Below are 19,365 nucleotides of genomic sequence, written 5' to 3'. Positions count from 1 at the left end.
TTTAAATATTGTATCGTATTGTATATTGTACTCAAAAACCACAATTTTTTTAATAATACAACTCATACATATATTTATAAGAGCAATTTTCTGCCTGTTTTCTAATGTAAAGTGTATATTTTTGAAAAAAATACCATTAATATTACATTATTAAAATCCTCTTGAGAATACGTTGAAATTTATATTGTAGAATCGTACAAATAGTATTGTAAAAATGCTAACATTCATATATTATTGTAATCACTCGTAGTCCAATGGGTCAAATCCTTATTTGTTTCAGAATATAAATATATTATTAACCAATGAAAAAAACGATGTTTTATATATAAATGTACCTTAAAATATCAAGGTATATACAAACCTAATTATACACAAATAAATATGAAAATATGACTATATTTTCACTATATTATATTTTACTGTACATAAATATACACGTACATAGTTGGGCTTAATTCTTATTTATTTATGTATGTACATTCACAATATCAACCAAATATTTTTAATAATGAAAAAAATGTTTGTATTTATCTTATACATATGTACATATATAAAACCGAAACGGCGTGTGATTGGTCGGTCGTTAAATAATATTCATTTCCAATTACCGTGCAAAGCCGGGTAGCACCTCTAGTAATTTATATATTTTTAATAGTTAAATTAAAAAAAGTAATACTTCAAATAAGTCTGCTTTTAATAAAAATAAAGACAAAAATTATATTTACAATGTATTATACTTTTTTCTTATTTATTGTTAGTTTTTAATTGTGAGTGTATTCTAAATAGGTTTTTGAACTATTTTTCCTATTATGCTGTACATTAACAATAGAATAATATAATACTATGATTACTAACGAAATTAAATTAAAATTGTAAAATAGAAAATGGTCAGTAGATCAGTAGCTATTTAAATAGATATAAGACATACAAAATAGATAGGCTGTCGTCAAAGTCGTCTCTGATTGGTTGGATTGGTCAAAGACGTTTGTGATTGGTCGGTCGTTAAATAATATACTTTTTTTTCGATTCAAATAAATTTAATAAAAAAATAAATGAAGATTTTTTTTCATGGTTTTCATTTCATTTCCATTAACCGAGCGAAGCCGGGTAGCACCACTGGTTATTTATTTATTTTTAATAGTTTAATTAAAAATTAATACCAAAATTATATTATATTTACAATGTATAATATTATATTTTTTTCTATTTTATTGTAAGTGTGAGAAAAAAATCGTCAAAAAAAAAAAAAAAAAAGACTGGCTTCGTTTAAAACATTTCAAGTTCAAATATGAATTGTAAATAGGTTTTTGAGCTCTTTTTCCTATTATGCTGTACATTAACATTAGAATAATACAATACTATGATTACTAACAAAATTAAATTAAAATTGTAAAATAGAAAATGATCAGTAGATCAGTAGCTATTTAAATAGATATAAGACATACAAAATAGATAGGCTGTCGTCAAAGTCGTCTCTGATTGGTTGGATTGGTCAAAGACGTTTGTGATTGGTCGGTCGTTAAATAATATACTGTTTTTAGATTCAAATAAATTTAATAAAAAAATAAATGAAGATTTTTTTTCATGGTTTTTATTTCATTTCCATTAACCGAGCGAAGCCGGGTAGCACCACTGGTTATTTATTTATTTTTAATAGTTTGATTAAAAATTAATACCAAAATTATATTATATTTACAATGTATAATATTATATTTTTTTCTCTTTTATTGTAAGTGTGAGAAAAAAATCGTCAAAAATAAAACATAAGACTGGTTTCGTTTAAAACATTTCAAGTTCAAATATGAATTGTTAATAGGTTTTTGAGTTATTTTTCCTATTATGCTATACATTAACATTAGAATAATACAATACTAATAGAAAATGATCAGTAGATCAGTAGTTATTAAAATAGATATAAGATGTATTGTGAACATAATTTCGTAATAATAAAAAGCATTTAAAAATCAAAAATCAAAGCTAAAATATGATTATTGAAAGAACAAAAAGCTTCTGACAGACTTTTACTTACTCATTGTTTACACGTACATTTTTCTAACAAAACCCATTGAATAACTAATCATATAAAATATTGCTGTAATAATAATGCGCACATACTTCATGGAAATAAAACTAAAAAAAGAAAAATTAAAAAATATATTATAGTGCAAGTTACCAGCATATTCTGTTGACCGTAAAGAATCACACAAGTTTGCAAGAGACGACAGGGAGATTGGACAGCGCCAACTTCGAACCCCGACTTTACACACAAAGAATGGAAATCGGAAAATTCCAAGAATGTAGACCTATCGAGACATGTCTGAGATTTAATATTTCGAGAAGAGCTTTCGCGAGAGCTTTTTGTCGCGGGACAGACGTGCTTACAGAGCGACAGATTCGCGGGCAACTGATCGTCCCCCTGCATTCCCGGGCGATTTATAAGCTCGGTTTGAGTCTCGCAACGCGCATGCACACTTGCCACTCTTCTTATCCTCGGCCAGGACGCGAATTTTCCTATTTTCCGTTGTGTATTTTTCGCTTTTTATTTCGCATTTGCTCTTATCGTGTGTTGTGTGTGGCCCTTTTGCTATTTTTGGGCAATCGTCGCGCCGCATCGGAACGCAATATGAGCTATATAAGAATAAAAACACTACACTGCGTTTTGAAATTGTTCTCCATTTACATTTACAATGTACGTTGTGTTGTTTATGCGGACACGCAAGATGCTGTCGTAAATCGCAGATTTGAAATTTCCAGTGCTGGATTTATGTCAACAGTGTTTTCAGTACGAAGGGTGTCGTAAATATGTACGTACGTAGATATGAAAAGTTTTGCATAAATATTATGTCTGACCGACATGTGACTTTTTCCATTTTAGATAACTCGGTGGGCTTTTTTTATAAATTGCAAGGAGTGAATGTCACCGTCTAGAAGTTCTGTTTAGCATCAAACTTGGGGGTACCTTGGCAGCTAAGAGAATCTCTCTCCAGAACTCTGTTTCTGCCAATTCGGGCCAGAACAAATGTGTTTTTTTCAACAGCCATCTGTTAAATATTATGTCTGATCGATATATGACTTTTTCCATTTTAGATAACTCGGTGGGCTTTTTTTATAAATTGCAAGGAGTGAATGTCACCGTCTAGAAGTTGTGTTTAGCATCAAACTTTGGGTACCTTGGCAGCTAAGAGAATCTCTCTCCAAAACTGTTTCTGCCAATTCGGGCCAGAACAAATGTGTTTTTTTCAACAGCCATCTGTTAAATATTATGTCTGATCGATATATGACTTTTTCCATTTTAGATAACTCGGTGGGCTTTTTTTATAAATTGCAAGGAGTGAATATCACCGTCTAGAAGTTCTGTTTAGCATCAAACTTTGGGTACCTTGGCAGCTAAGAGAATCTCTCTCCAAAACTGTTTCTGCCAATTCGGGCCAGAACAAATGTGTTTTTTTCAACAGCCATCTGTTAAATATTATGTCTGATCGATATATGACTTTTTCTATTTTAGATAACTGGGTGGGCTTTATTTATAAATTGCAAAGAGTGAATGTCACCGTCTAGAAGTTCTGTTTAGCATCAAACTTTGGGTATCTTGGCAGCTAAGAGAATATCTCTTTGAACTCTGTTTCTTCCAATTCGGGCCAGAACTAATGTGCTTGATAACCATCCCTTTCAGCAGCCATTAGACTGCTTAATCTGTTAAATATTTATTATGTCTGATCGACATGTGACTTTTTCCATTTGAGATAACCCGGTGGACTTTTTCTATAAATTCCAATGAGTGAATGTCACCTTCTAGAAGTTCTGTTTAGCCTCAAACTTTGGGTATCTAGGAAGCTGAGAGAATGTTGCACCAGAACTCTGTTACTGCCAATTCGGACCAGAACTAAAGGTATAAAAAAAAACACATACCACGTATGATTCCAGAATTTTCTCTCTTTTCACGTCATGAATCAAAGAGTTTTTCATCAATGATCGTAACGATGATACTACATAAGTGATATTTATATATGGCATAACTCGACTTTATATATGGTGCAGAGTAATGCCAGTAACACTATTTCTAAATATCGTGGAGGATTTTTTTTTGCGATTCATTGAATCTGATGAAAGTGAAATGTAAATTAATGGAAACATTACAAGCTTTGAAAACGTCGATATATGTACGTATGTATGTACATAGAAAACATTGAAATGTGGTAAGATAGTGATTTAAGTAAACTGGGGTTTACATAGATATGCGTGTGAAGAAAAAAATATCATTTTATTGGAGTGATTCGCTCAAAAGATAGCGGATTTATCTAAATAGAAGAAAATTTATATTTATTTAAGAAAATCGTCAAAGAAAAGATTCTCAGAAACATGAACTGAATGCGTAAATCTTTTGTCTGCATTGTAAATACGAAATAAAAATGAATTATCTCCGTTTTCCACCCTCTATCTCGGATAATCGAAAATAAACTACTAAAATGTCATCTTTTTGATATTAAAATTTGACAAATATATACTCTTTGAAATGTTTAGATAATATGAATCTTTGTCATTCATATTATCTTTTGTGAAGTCTAGTTTTATTTACAACATTCAGACATGTGTTTTCAAATATTGAAAACTATTGCTATGAATATTTTCGTTTTTCTTTTATTATTTATATTAAGTCAAACCCCGTGAATCTATCGATTTTGCCGCCTTTCCCATATATATTTAAATAAATAAATCTAAGTTTCAGGTCTAACTAAAAATCAAATTAGCATACTTTCCAAAATCATTTTCCCAACAAGTTAAGTATTTGCGTTCATACATTCACTAAAGTCATTCAAAGTGATTGCATATTATCTTTTAAATGTATTCCACATACACCACTCTGTAATTGATTAAAAATCATGCCTGAATAATAAGATAATGAAGCTCGATAAAAGTTAAAAGTCGATAAAGTTTTTTCATTTCTTTCTAATTTCTGATAAAACAACTCGTATTATACAGTATACCTAAACAATTAATATCGAAGTAGAACCCAAAAGTTTCCTTTCGTTAAAGTACAATAAAAGACTGAGAAAGTTCTTATAAAGTTTGGTTGTGAGTCTAAACCCATCCGAGGGTCCATAAATGTATCATTAATATTTGTAACAATTCAACCCGCTTGATTTGGTTTGCATTTGGCTCATGAATTGAAATTTAAAAAATAAATATAATACATACGTATTAGATTAGAAATATTAGAATATAAATACATAAACTAAATGCAATTCTTATTTTTGACTGTAGTGAATATGCATCTGAATTTATTTGTGTATACGTACTAAGTACAAAGAAATGATTGTACGCATTTATCACTCAAAGTAAGTTATGGGTTTCAATTTCGATTGAAAATGGCTTAAAAGGTAAACCCCTGTCAATTGCATGAAACATACGACTGTGTATGTATTATAATTCGAGTATAATACTGAAGTAATCGCTTTGATGTATAGATACTCAATCAATCATAAAGGAAAATAGCTGAAAAACGAGATACAAAGAAAACTATAAATAATTTTACAGAACAGAAATTTGTTTAGAAACCATCATATATGTATATCATCAGAAATATTTATTTTATATTCTATTGGAAAAGAATATCTTTATAAATTATATAGACATATATGTAGTGATTTCCCTGTTTTTAAATGTACATAATATGTAAATTTCATTTCGAGGAATATCTCGCAAAACAATAAATATAATATAATGCGTTTTCAATATCTAACATATAATTTGGAAAGAGACTTTTTATGTATGTATGTAACCGTCATCGAACAAATAATTCGATTTTTTTCGATTCAAAGGATTCGAAGTCCCCGGGGGCAAAGGCGTCGAGGGCGAAGTCCCCTTCGCGCTGGGGGCGGAGCACTTGGGGGCGAAGCCCTAGGGGGCGCAGGCGCCAGATTCTGGTATACATATATTTTTTTATAAGGGACTTACTATATATGTTTATTTGTTCGTGATAGTCAATTTAATAAAAAAAACAAATGAGTATTCAAATAAATTTATGTCAAATAAAACTATTCAAATAATTTTAATAAAATGTTTACTATTAGATTAGTCATGTTTAAGCGGTTTATATTAAAAATACTGAGCGAAGCCGGGTAATACAGCTAGTAATATATATGTAGTTTCGAAAGAGACTTTGTAACTATAGTTGGGTGGGAAACGAAAGCAATTCAAAGTTTCCATGACGACAAATAAATTCGCTTCCGGCCCCGGGGAACGCCGGGGGCGCTGTTGCCGGATTCTGGTATACATATAATTTCGAAAGAGACTTACAGAGTGAAGCCGGGTAAAACCACTAGGATTTAATAATATTGGTGGCCTGTAATAGCTTTATTTTTCTTTTCTGAGATTCTCAGCATGTCGAATTAACAGTAGTGATAAACATTTGTGAATTATATTACACTGAAATAGTGTTTTTAAAACTGAAAGTTGGACTTTCAAATATAACGGCTCAAAGCAGCATGGCTCGGTGGTTGCGTTAATACTAACCATGTGAGCCAACCTCAATTGAAAAGAATTTGTTATGAGTATAATCTTATATACTTATAACAAATTAGAGTATAATCTTTAATGCTGCTGGTCAGACTTAGATATTTGAGACTCCAAGTCAATCGTTTCCTATCAGAGTTTGCTAATTTATCTGATTTCATTGTTGAAGTGGTTCCTCGATCAAATAAACAAAAAACAAACACCATGTCACCACTATTTGAATATGATTTCAAAGATTTATTATCTATTACATAAATGTCTCGCCAATTTTCTTATATATATAGTATTTGCATTATGCTTATACGTACATATGTATGTACATATGTCTGGTCGCAGTAACGCGATCGAGTATTCTGTAATATCCCTGTGGTTAATACATATGTAAATAAATAGATAAATATAATATGACTTGTGTTGTGCCCGTTGATTTCAACGAATGGTTTCGAAAATAAATTGAAACACGAATACAAATAAAGTTACATATATGTTATATATAAGTATAATGTAAGGTAATTTATAGCCGCACGCGCACGTAATATTAATCTTAATAAAAAGTGACACATTGTACATTTAGCAATCTAAACCGTTCGAAATGATGAATGAATGTGTGTGTGTGCACCTCTAGAATCCAGAATCGAAATCGAAACGGCTGGTTTCGGAAAGAAATTGATGCACGAATTAGAAATTATGAATTACGAATTACGAAGTGATACATTTTGTGCATCACCGACGCCACCAGCGTCTCCGACGCCCTGGCGGCTTCACCCCAGTGCCCCCGACGCCTCCGGCGTCCACGTTTCACATCCATGTAGTAACACTGTCCAGACGTAGCTCTTCACGAATCTCAAACGCGTTCGCAGGTTGAGAAATGCTTGTTTGTAAGCGCCACCTTCATTTTGATAAACGTTGTTCTAGCCATCTTGATGCGGATTCAAAATTTCTTCATCTGTATTTGTATTTATAACTAGCTGAACCCGGCATGCGTTGCAATGCCAGAATAAGGCAAGCAATTCCCGTTCCCGTTCACGTTTCCGTTTCAAGTGATGGTTGGAGTTCAACTAACGTCTCTTCAAAGCCGTGCCGTCATAAACTAACTGGTAACGTGGTTACCAACGAACACATTTCCTTGACTAAACGATGGCGCTTCAAAATTTCGCGTCGGTAAAATCGTAATTACGAATATTATTATTAAGAGGTGTTTTCCCGTTTGTTTTTTCACAGTAAGCTTCCCGGACATGCATACAACAAATCCTGAACATTCCATCGTAATTGGTTGAGTGGTTTAGGAGCCTATACGAGACAAACAGACAAACAGACAGACAGACATTTAATTTTACATATATACAAAAAAAAACTGAAAATATACGTGATTTTATGAAATATAATCAGGTCTATGTGTCATATTTTGATGTATTGAAGCTCCATAGCGAAACCTATAAGATATTATTCGTTACTTCATATTCTGAAATATATATATATATTTTTAAATATAAGACACACACATTCGAATGGAATATGAAAGAGCGTATATAGCGTACATATATCGCATTATTATTTAAAATTTATAAATAGTTACATTTTATCCTAGGATTTTATTTATACAATGTTCTACCTAATTGTCCGTGGCGAAAGATGAAAAGGCTCTTTAATTGCCATCAAATTAACTAGCATTTATAACTTAATCACAGTCTTAATTATTCAAAACGTTCTTGGAGTCTTCCTTGATACGTCAACGTCCCTGTGAGGTCCTTGCCGCCCTTGAAGTCCTCTCTGTTCCTTTGCAAGTCAACCTTTTCCGGTCCGACGAGCGGCACTTCCTCATTATTTATACGGCCATTTCACCGTGAAATTTCTCGTGTTTGCGTTTGTACGAGATTGCCGAACAAAAGTTTGGCGAACTTTGTCGATATTTCACTTGTTTCTTTGATTGTTCGACCGTTGTTACTTTTAAGGAGACGACGCTTGATCCTTAAAACATGTTAGTTAAGACTTGGTATATATATATACATATGTATATATTTATATACAAACACATAGCAGGTGGATATTTATCCACTATTGATTCTATGTAGCTCGAAATTATGCGGTTCACGTAGGCAATAAAATATTCCATAACTCATTTTAAAGCAATAAATAGAAAAAGAATACAATCGTCAATTTATTACGCTATACTTTTATTTTATGAATCCAAACACAATAAAATTTTTATGAGATATGATGCAAAAGTGCATCGAAATTGACATTTTAAAACGGAACGTTGGTTCAATTGGAATTTTTAATGCTGCTTTGATACGAAAAGTGCTATCGCGATTAATGGCTTGTTTCAAAAGGTTTCAATATTCAGCATTATTGATTTTGGTCACTATTGTATTTTTTAAATTGAGTGCCTAAGAAATGATTAAATTATATAATTCATATATATTCAATATACCATATAATTCAATATACCATTCTGTTAAAATGTATTTATTTAAGAATGCTTGAGAAAGGTGGCGTAGGCGATAGATTCAAGGGGTTTCTTTATACATAAAGATATACAAAAATACAAATATCATAGAAGATAAAAAACAAAAAAAGATAAATAAATTCTAATATTAATATAAAAAACTGAAAATAATATAAAAAAATTAAAAAAAAGAAGAGAAAATACAAAAGATAAACTGAAAATAGGAAGAACTACAATGACGCATTTATTTTAAGGAAATCAAATTTATTTTTAAAAGTTGCTAATACATTGGATAGACTTTTTCAAATTTTAATCACTCAATATAGCAAATAACAGTTTAAACACACATTTTCAAAAAATTTGATTTTTAAATGCTTTTTATTATTACTAAATTATGTTCACAATACATCTTATATCTATTTTAAAAGCTACTGATCTACTGATCATTTTCTTACAAGATTACCTAATCCCAATCTGCTTTAAGGCATCGACTTTAGAGAGTCTTTAATTAATATCAGATGTATTATGAGCATTTATATAAGAATTGTAAATAGGTTTTTGAGCTCTTTTTCCTATTATGCTGTACATTAACATTAGAATAATATAATACTATGATTACTAACAAAATTAAATTAAAATTGTAAAATAGAAAATGATCAGTAGATCATTAGCTATTAAAATAGATATAAGAAGTATTTAAAAATTAAATATTTATATTACATGTTTTTGTATTTATTTTCTTGTTTATATTTGTTTATACATAGATGCGTTGCGCAATTTTGTCGGGATACAAACGGCTCATATCACTCACATTGAGGAGCTTAAAAATATACCTACTGTCTGTATTTTTCAATATTTATATGGGTTATTTGCAAAGTTGATGTATCCTGTTATAAAAGTTAGTCCAGGATTTGTTTTACAAGCAATTTATTATATCTAACGAGAGTAAACATAAAAAAAGGACAAGACGTGAATTTGAAACGACATAAAACACTCGAAGCGCTGATGAATAATCCCCGGTACGACGATGTCGGAAAAGTGATACGGCTAATTATAAAATTTTGTGATATTTCCTCGGAAAACTTTTCAGCCATTTTATTTAATTAAAAAACAACGTTCAAACAAAGTCACCGACGGTGAAAAAGGCTAAATAAAACTCGCCCAGGAAAAACGAAGAAGGACAACAATATCAAAGTATCCCCTTGCGGTGAAACGTGAAACGTTCCACGTAAGTACATACATATATCATGAAAACATACACGTGAAATTATGATCCGTTTTCGGCTGGGATATTTATATAAACGTTTGTATAACATAAATCATTGAAAAACACGATCCGATTTTCCGCAATAACACATTCGCAAATTGTTTCACACCTACGTTTCATTTTTAATACCATCCTCCGGCTAACGTTCAGTATTGTAATTTTATCAGTAGATATACGCGAAAAGCTTTTGATTACACACTCATGGAGTAACATTGACGTCACGTCAAATATATGAATTGTTCATTAAAAGTTTCATATAAATATGCTCATGCGTATGAATAATATACAAAGCTGCTCGATTTTGTTTTATTATATTCAAGTTGTGAATCATTTTTCGTATTTTATTTAATTTTTTATTTATACCAGGAAGGCCTAACAGGTAAACCCAATGCGCCTTCCTGGCCAATAACAATTACATAAACATATACACATTCTATGTATATATATATATATATATATATATATATATATATATATATATATATATATATATATATATATATATATATATATATATATATAGCCAGCAGTTTGGCTTAGTGGTAGCGTATATATTTAGCACCACTGAGGTCAAAGGCTCGAGTCCTCGCCATCTGCTGGTTAGATTTGGGGGTTTTGTGACTCCAAATTGATCGTTTCTCTATCAGAGTTTGCCAATTTTATCTAATCATTGCTGAAACGGTTCCTGAAAATTGGTATTAGATCTATTCCTGTTGTCACGAAATCTGCCTGTGTATAATTTGTAATAATTATGCACAGTAATATGAAATCTATAGACATCTCTATAGACATCTCTATAATTTCGTATTTATTATATGTATAAAAATTGTACACAAAAAAAAATCTAAAAATAATCCATAGATGTCTCTATGATTATTATTTCTGATTAAATGTTATATGCTATATATTCTGATTGTATATGTATGTATTACTGTATTTCTGATTTCTGATTGTTTATGTATTCTGTACTTCGTTAACGTACACCCGTCGCATTGTAGCAATTCTGTAATGACGAGTGTATATTGATTTGTAACAATAAAAAATAAAAATAAAATAAAATATACACAAATATATACATAGATTTTCATCGGGTACAACACTAGTCATATATGTATGTACATATATAATAGCGCAATTCTGTGTGTGTGGCTGTGTGCGATAACGCTCACCATACTATAATAGTCGTTTCTATTCGACATACATATGTATATACGTCACAGCTAAAACACTACCAACAAATCGTATGAATATAATAACAGATCAAGAAACAACTTCTATATATGTATACTGTTTGCTACCAATGTTTCCTCTAGGGCAGTAGTCTCAGGCATAGTCAAGGCATTTAGCGCCATCTATTGAAAGTTTATGTAATTAATTAATTTTTCTATTGGTGCTTTACATTCTTTATATGTAGGTAGGTAGTTAGTTTTTACTCGTAATACACTCGATTAAATTTTGATTGGGACTATCACTATATTACAGGTCTGTTACGGGTTAGAAATTGCTTACGTAAAGCCATATAAAAAATGCGTAACGGTAATTTGATTTAGTGCGATTTTGAACCGTTCATATTATACAATTAAATATAAATATTAATTTATTATATTTTAAAGTGAAGTAAGAAGAGGCTAGTAAAAAAATACGACCGCATGCGGATCGAACACAGAACCGATACATTTCTTTTAATTTTTTTTTTATTTAATAACTTAATATGCCATAACCAGATAAATGCTATATTAATAGAAGTGGCTTTAGGCGTCATATTGTTGTCAAGTGACGATTGGCCACAGACAATCCTAAATAATTTTAGCACCAGTCGTATTTGATGCTTGGTGCTCGACGGATGTCCGATAAAAACTTCTCTGTTTGTTTATATTACTCGCAAGATGGGCAAGCATCAGTAAAAATTGCACAATACATTGAATTATCTCGCAGATTAAACTCCGTGAAGAGATATACGTTTAGCCGTGAAATGTCAGATCTGACATATTTGGCCAAAAATCAATATATATCGTGTATTACATTACATGAAGCTAGACGCCAAATTTGAAATTTATATATACATATGAGAGTTAAAACTATAAATATTTAAATATTAGAGATAACGAGAACCTATAGAGCAAATTTTATAAAATATAGTGAATTATAGGCGTTTAAACAATTAAAATCTGAAATGGCCATATCTAGGCGAAAAGGTTGAAGATAGATTATAGATAGATAGAGTCACCGTACCCAAGATTCTGGATATTTGATACGCATTGTATACGATATTTTATCTCCAACGTAATGGCAGACGATATATTAACGCATATTGATGACCAAAATGAGCAATATGGCAAAGTATGAAAACGATCGGATAAGAGATAAGAGATATAAAAAATGACCACTAACACGAAAACCATGTGAACTGTATAAGAGATAAGTAAAAAATACAAAATAAACCACATGGCATACATTTTTATAAGTAAATTGATCCGATTCTATTCCGTGTGTTGTAGCGTATTTATAGAGACGTACCACGGTACGTCTCTATAAATATTACACGTAATATTGACAGCAATTATTTATTTGTAAGGGCCCTTCTATTGTTATTACATTTCTCTGGCCATATCCCATGCGATGATATTTCATCGGGAACAACACTAGTTTTAATATAATAATTAAATTAATAATATTAATAATATAAATTAAGCGGGCAACACCTTTGAATATATAGTATAAGAATTAAAAAATTGAGCGCTTTGGTTTAAATTTTAGTATTGATTTCAAGCGAATGAAAGGCTTTAGTGTTCTCATGTATATATGTGTGTATGAAGCAGACAAAGGAGCGGTAGTTTTATCGGTTTTTCCGAGTTTTACGACACAATTTCAGAAGTGCGCACATTTATTGATGTGAATGTCATATTGATGGTAACACTAAACCGCGCAGTAAAAGTCTCAATTAATAGTCTAATTAACTCAAAGTTATTCTACATGTGAATGTGAAACGGGACATTCGAATTGTTTAAGACGTGTCTGACGAAAGTGTTTTTCCGAAAATGTGGGACTTTTGCACGAGAAAAGCGAGTTTGTTTTGTTTGCGTCGTGAAATGTGTGAAAGCTCAAGAAAATATATATGAAATGTGGTCGTTTCCAGCGAAAGCTTCACCTTGCGCATCAAACCTACCAACATCTCACATTTGTGATAAGAAAACCCCCCATTTATCCTAATGTGAAGGACAGAAATTGATAACGTTCCTTGTGCGAGGTGAAAGCTTCACAAAAGAACAAGTCTAGGAAATGGATATATACATACATAAATATGTAGCTACATATTTATAACTGTACGTAAATAAGTACTGCTCGTTTACGTATGTATTGTTACTTTACGTGAACCAGCCACGTGGACTAGGGGTTAGCATATTATGCTTTCGACCAGGGTGGTCACGGTTCGATTCCCACTGGTAGCTGTTGGTCAAACCCGGTTTGTTGGCATCTCGTTTCCAATCTCTCTTGCAAATCTCAATGGGATACGGCATATTAAGAGGGCTGTACACCCGAAACCTTAATTTTGTTACCGTTCCTTTCTTCGATATATATATTGAGTGTATGTATATATTGAGTGAATGCGACAATATATATCAATATATATATTGAGTGAATGTGACAGTTGCGCTTCGACCAGATAAAACGTATTTTAAATTGACAAAATCGAGGTTTCGTATTCTACTATTTTCTCCTCCAAAACTGACCAATTTTTAAAAAAATTTCATCATCGGTATGAGAAAAATACTTTCTGTGCATCTATCGGTGTATTTTTTTAAAAATCGACCGTTAAATAAGCACGCTGGACTCGTTTTGTGGGTGTAAAAAAGAGGCGATTTTATAGATTTTTGGCGGCTCCTAGCTCTTTAAAAAATAATTAATCAAAAAAATAAAACAATAGATGCACCCCAATGGTGGATATCCATAGCATATTAAAAAATAATTTCTCTAATGCCATAATTGAGGAAGGGAGAAGTATAGTACGTTTGTATGGACAAAGTGCTGCTGCAAAGCACTCTTAAGAGGGCTGGATACCCGAAACCTTAATTTTGTTGCCGTTCCTTTCTTCGATATATATATATATATATTGAGTGAATGCGACAGTTGCGCCTCAACCGGATAATACTGTTGCGTAGGGGTGGGTGGAGGATCCAAGTAAAAGGCCAACAGTCGTATCACAGCATTTATTGATGATTAAGGAGATACACGCACTGGCAGTGCTAAGTCCAGAATGACATGATATCGCCTAAGTATCGCCTTATAAGGGATAGATCTCTCAGGACATATTCGACGTCTAATTTGTTTACCTATTGTTATGGTCACGTACGGATATGTCTTCCCACGACATTCCCACGACACGGTATAGGTCAATTCTGCGAAAGGACCAATACCAGCCAACTCGGTCGCCATTGTTTAGCCTACATGCACTTAGCTTGTCGCTAATCCTTAAAACCACTTACACCGGTCACACGGTCTCTCAGGACGCTACCCGCAATTACTCGGCGGCTCTTTTTAGTATACGTAACAATACCTATTTTAAATCGACAAAATCGAGGTTTCGCATTCTCCAGTTTTCTCCTCCAAAACTGGACCGATTTATAAAAAATTTCATCATCAGTATGAGAAAGATATTTACTATGTTTGTGTTTTCGTATTTTTTTAAAAATCAACCATTAAATTAGCACGATGGACTCTTTTCGTTGGTGTAAAAACGAGGCGATTTTATAAATGTTTGGTGGCTCCTAGCTCCTATAAAAATAGCTAATAAAAAAATAACAAAATAGAAACATGCCTATTGGGGATATCCATAGCATATTAAAAAATAATTTCTCTAGTGCCATAATTGTGGAAGGCAGAAGTGTAATACGTTTGTATGGACAAGGCGCTGGTGTCCAGCCTTCTTAAGCCATTAATTAAAAAATAATTAAAAGAAATGTGTCGGTCAATAATTGCAGCTAACAGGAGCATGTACATATATTTGGATTCAAACCTATTCATAAACTAGTGTTGTATCCGATGAAATATCATTTCATGGATGTTGGCATATTAATTTATTAATTAAAAAATAATTAAAAGAAATGTGTCGGTCATGTGTTAGATTCAAACGTGGTCGTATTTTTTTCAAATACCTTTAATTGTTTAATGTGGAAAAAAGATAAATACTACCTACAAACAATATAAAACACCAATAGAATAATTAATTAATTAAATACATTTTCAAGAGATGGTGCTAAATGAGCAGAGACTTATTGCCCTAGCGGAAACATTTTGTAGCAACCAGTATATATAGAAGTGTTTTGTTAATTTTTTATTATGTTCGTATTATATTCATACGTTATGATGGCAGTGTTTAAACTGGGACGTATGTAAATACATACATATGTATGTCAAATCGAAACGACTGTTATAGTACGGCGACCGTCATCTCACACAGACACACCGACACACAGAGTATATGATGTTATTATTTATCGTTTGATGTTTTTTGTATATATCGTATATTGTTATCATTGTATTGTGTTTGTTTGTTTTGCATTTAAAATTTGTTTTATCTGTATATGTATGTACGTATGTATATAAAATTGAATGCCTGTTTGTTTGTCTCCTATAGGCTCCTGAACCACTCAACCGATTGAGATGGAACTTTCAGGATTTGTTGTATGCATGTCCGGGAAGCCTACTGTGAAAAAAAACCGTTAATAATAATATTCGTAATTACGATTTTACCGACGCGGAAGTTTGAAGCGCCATTGTGTAGTTATGGAAATGTATTCGTTGGTAACCATGTTACCAGTTGGTTTATGACTACACGGCTTTGAAGAGACGTTAATAGAGCTCCAGCCATCCATTGAAACGGGAACGGGAATTACATGCCTTATTCTGGCATTGCAACGCTTGCTAGGTTCAGCTAGTCTATTTATATATTTATCTTTTATCTATATATTATTTATATATAGATGGGGATTGCACTATTCTAACCATCGTCTGGAGTAAAAGGTTATTATTACTATTATTAATATTACATAACATGTATATATGTAAGTAATTCAAATCAATAGAACATCACAATGAAATGTTTTAAAAAGGATAAAAAAAAAGCAAACTATGTATATATATCAAATTGAAAGGATAAATTATAGTATTTAACTAGTATATATACGTTTCCGTTAAAAGAAACCGGAGTAGGTTTCGTTCGTTCATTGTTTAAGTATCTCTTTCACCCATCATATCGTTCTCTGTAATTCTCTTTCCTCCCATTTCAGCTTTGTCTTTATATCCATTTTCCCATCAGTAGTTTGCCATCAAACTGTAAACATACGGACTTTCAACCGCATATCAATAGAACCACCATTCATAGTAGATATGAATAAATTCGTATGTTTACATTGGACTTTCGGATACTTTTTTTATACTACATACATATAGATAACTTATCGAAAAGGATGCCATTCGACATTGGCCCAATTTTATAACGTATCTCTACAACAGCCTTTACCTTTAGAGGCCGGCATAAATATAATATAATAACAATACAAAAGTTCCCTTGAAACTTTTCTAAACTTCTACACAAAACAAAAACAAGTAATGCGCTAATATATTAATTTAAAATATGACACTTTCACAGATCCACCATATCTGAGTTGGGATAATATAGGTCGAAACAGCATTAAAGTGATATTTTTATATACATACTTTCAAAGAATTATATTTATATATTCGTACATTGTATATATGTAATACTTTATACGTACCTACGTGATGGACAGTCACTGATTTTTTTTTTTGTTCAACGGGAAAATGGTAACGGGAAATAACTGGGAAAAAACAAACGCGGTTTTTCCGACTAAAGTACAATGATGGGGTTCAAACTGAAATGTGAAAGCTTTCTCTCCGGTAAAACCACAAAGTAATAACGTTCGTTATTCATCGAGAGCTTTAAGCGAAATTGAAATGGAATGCATTTTCATGGCGTGGCAGTTTCACGATTTCAAAAACACACGTTCAATGTTAAAATATGTACAATAATACAACAGCAATTTACATTTATTTACATGTGCATTTAATTCACATTAGATAATTTTTATTCGTACTATTTATAAATGTTGTTGCATAAAATATATACAATTACAAGAGAGCTCACTTTTTGTAGAAAATATTGTTTCCTTAAACTATACGATAAAACTTTCAGAAGCATCGATAAGCTCGCTCAATTCTATCAAAGCACATGTTTCACAGCACATGTTTCGAATAATTTTCCTCATATGTAAGCAGGTCCCACCTGAATATTTTGCTATTATATAAAACATCATAAAATTAAATATGGTAAAGATAACGAACATAACACACTGACATGAATTGACTGATCTGGATTTTAATTGAAATGATTTATCAGCTGAAATGTATGTAGCCTGTATTTCATTTCATTGGTTTGTTAACTTATTCTGACCAATAGAAATTTTGTGTATTTTGTGGTTCGTGTTTTGAAATTTTTATTTTTAAATATCCTGGAAGCCTTTGCAGGTCGCTCCAACGCTCTTTATCGATAAACAATTATATTTAGACAGTACTAGCTGAACCTGGTATCAAAAACCAAAAACGTTGTTGAAGTTCTGAAAATCGATTTTACTACCAAGGAATTTTTCTAAATTTCTTACCAAAAAAAAACCGAATAATATCCGATTAATTTTATGAATATTGAAAAAGAGGCGAATGTATTCGAATGGGTAATTGGATTATTAGTCATTAGAATATGGAATATTTGGCACTCAAGTTCTCGTTAGTATTGTTGCGTAGGGGTAGGTGGAGTATCCAAATAAAAGGCCAAAGTCACTTCACAGCATTTATTGGGTGATTAAGGAGATTCACGCACTGGCAGTGCTCCGTCCAGAATGCCTTCATATGGCCTGCTTATAAAGGGCAGGTCGTTCACTGCATCTTCGTCGTCCATTTACTTCCCCATTGTTTACGCACGTACATGGATATACAGTCCCACGGTCTCGCGCTAAGTCAATTCGGGTGTCTCCATTGTTAGCCGACTTGCACTTATGCCTGGAGATAATCCTCAAAACCAATTAACTCCTTTTTCGCTTATAAAGGGCGGGTCACTCACTGCATCTTCGTCGACGCGTTTGTTTAACTATTGTTATAATCACGTACCAGATACGCAGTTCCACGGTCTAGGCATGCAGTCCCACGCTTTCGCGCTGTCAGTTCTGAGAAATCTAGCGGGAAGTGGCTGGGTGACGTTACCGACCACTTCCCCATTGTTAAGGCACGCACACGGATATGCAGTCCCACGGTCCAAGGCACTCAGTCCCACACTTTTGCGCTGTCAGTTCTGAAAAATATAGTGGGAAGCGACCGAGTGCCGTTAGCGACCACTAAGTCCATTCGGGGGTCTCCATAGTTTGCCGACAGCAGTTTGTGTGTGTGTGCGTGTGCATTGGCGTGTTTATGCACGCATATACATACATACATACATGTATGTTTTCTTGAGGTGTGCATGCATTCGCACGGCACATTTCAGGTATTAATTCCTAACGCATGCGCGCTTTATGTGTTCATGCGTTGTTGTTTATTTTGTACTTGGTTATGTATAGTGTGGTTTTTTTTAGCAGTGATGTGCGTTTGTTCTTGTGCGATATTCATGAACAACCGTCTCGTTCTCCCACGAAAGGGTATCTTAGACTGTATCGTTAGGAGGGTGGTGGCCTCATGTTGAGGGCTTTAAAGTGGGCTTAGAAAAAAAAGTATGATAGACTTTTCGGCTGCCAGATGTTTTGTTATAGAGATTTTAGTGACTTTTAGGCGAGCGCTTTGCGACCAATAATCACCGAACCATATTGATCAGTGTAATTGGTTAAAAAAAGTACTAGCAACGTCGCTTGAGACGTTTAATTGGTCAAATTTAGCAAAGTCGAGAGCCATATTCGGCACAAACTTTCGCAATGCGTATCATAATCAATGTGTTTTTGTGCGAGATCAAATGCGGATAGATAGATGTATGTACATATGTATAGTTAGAGTGCAGAGCGGAAACAACATTTGGGGAAACCAGGTCGGGTCAAATAAGGGCCCTTCCAGGGCACGAAGCCCTATTTCTGCCAACGGCCCC

This window comes from Arctopsyche grandis, chromosome 8, assembly GCF_051622035.1.
Source record: "Arctopsyche grandis isolate Sample6627 chromosome 8, ASM5162203v2, whole genome shotgun sequence".
Classification (NCBI taxonomy): Eukaryota; Metazoa; Arthropoda; class Insecta; order Trichoptera; family Hydropsychidae; genus Arctopsyche; species Arctopsyche grandis.
Note: the sequence above shows the minus strand (reverse complement) of the source record.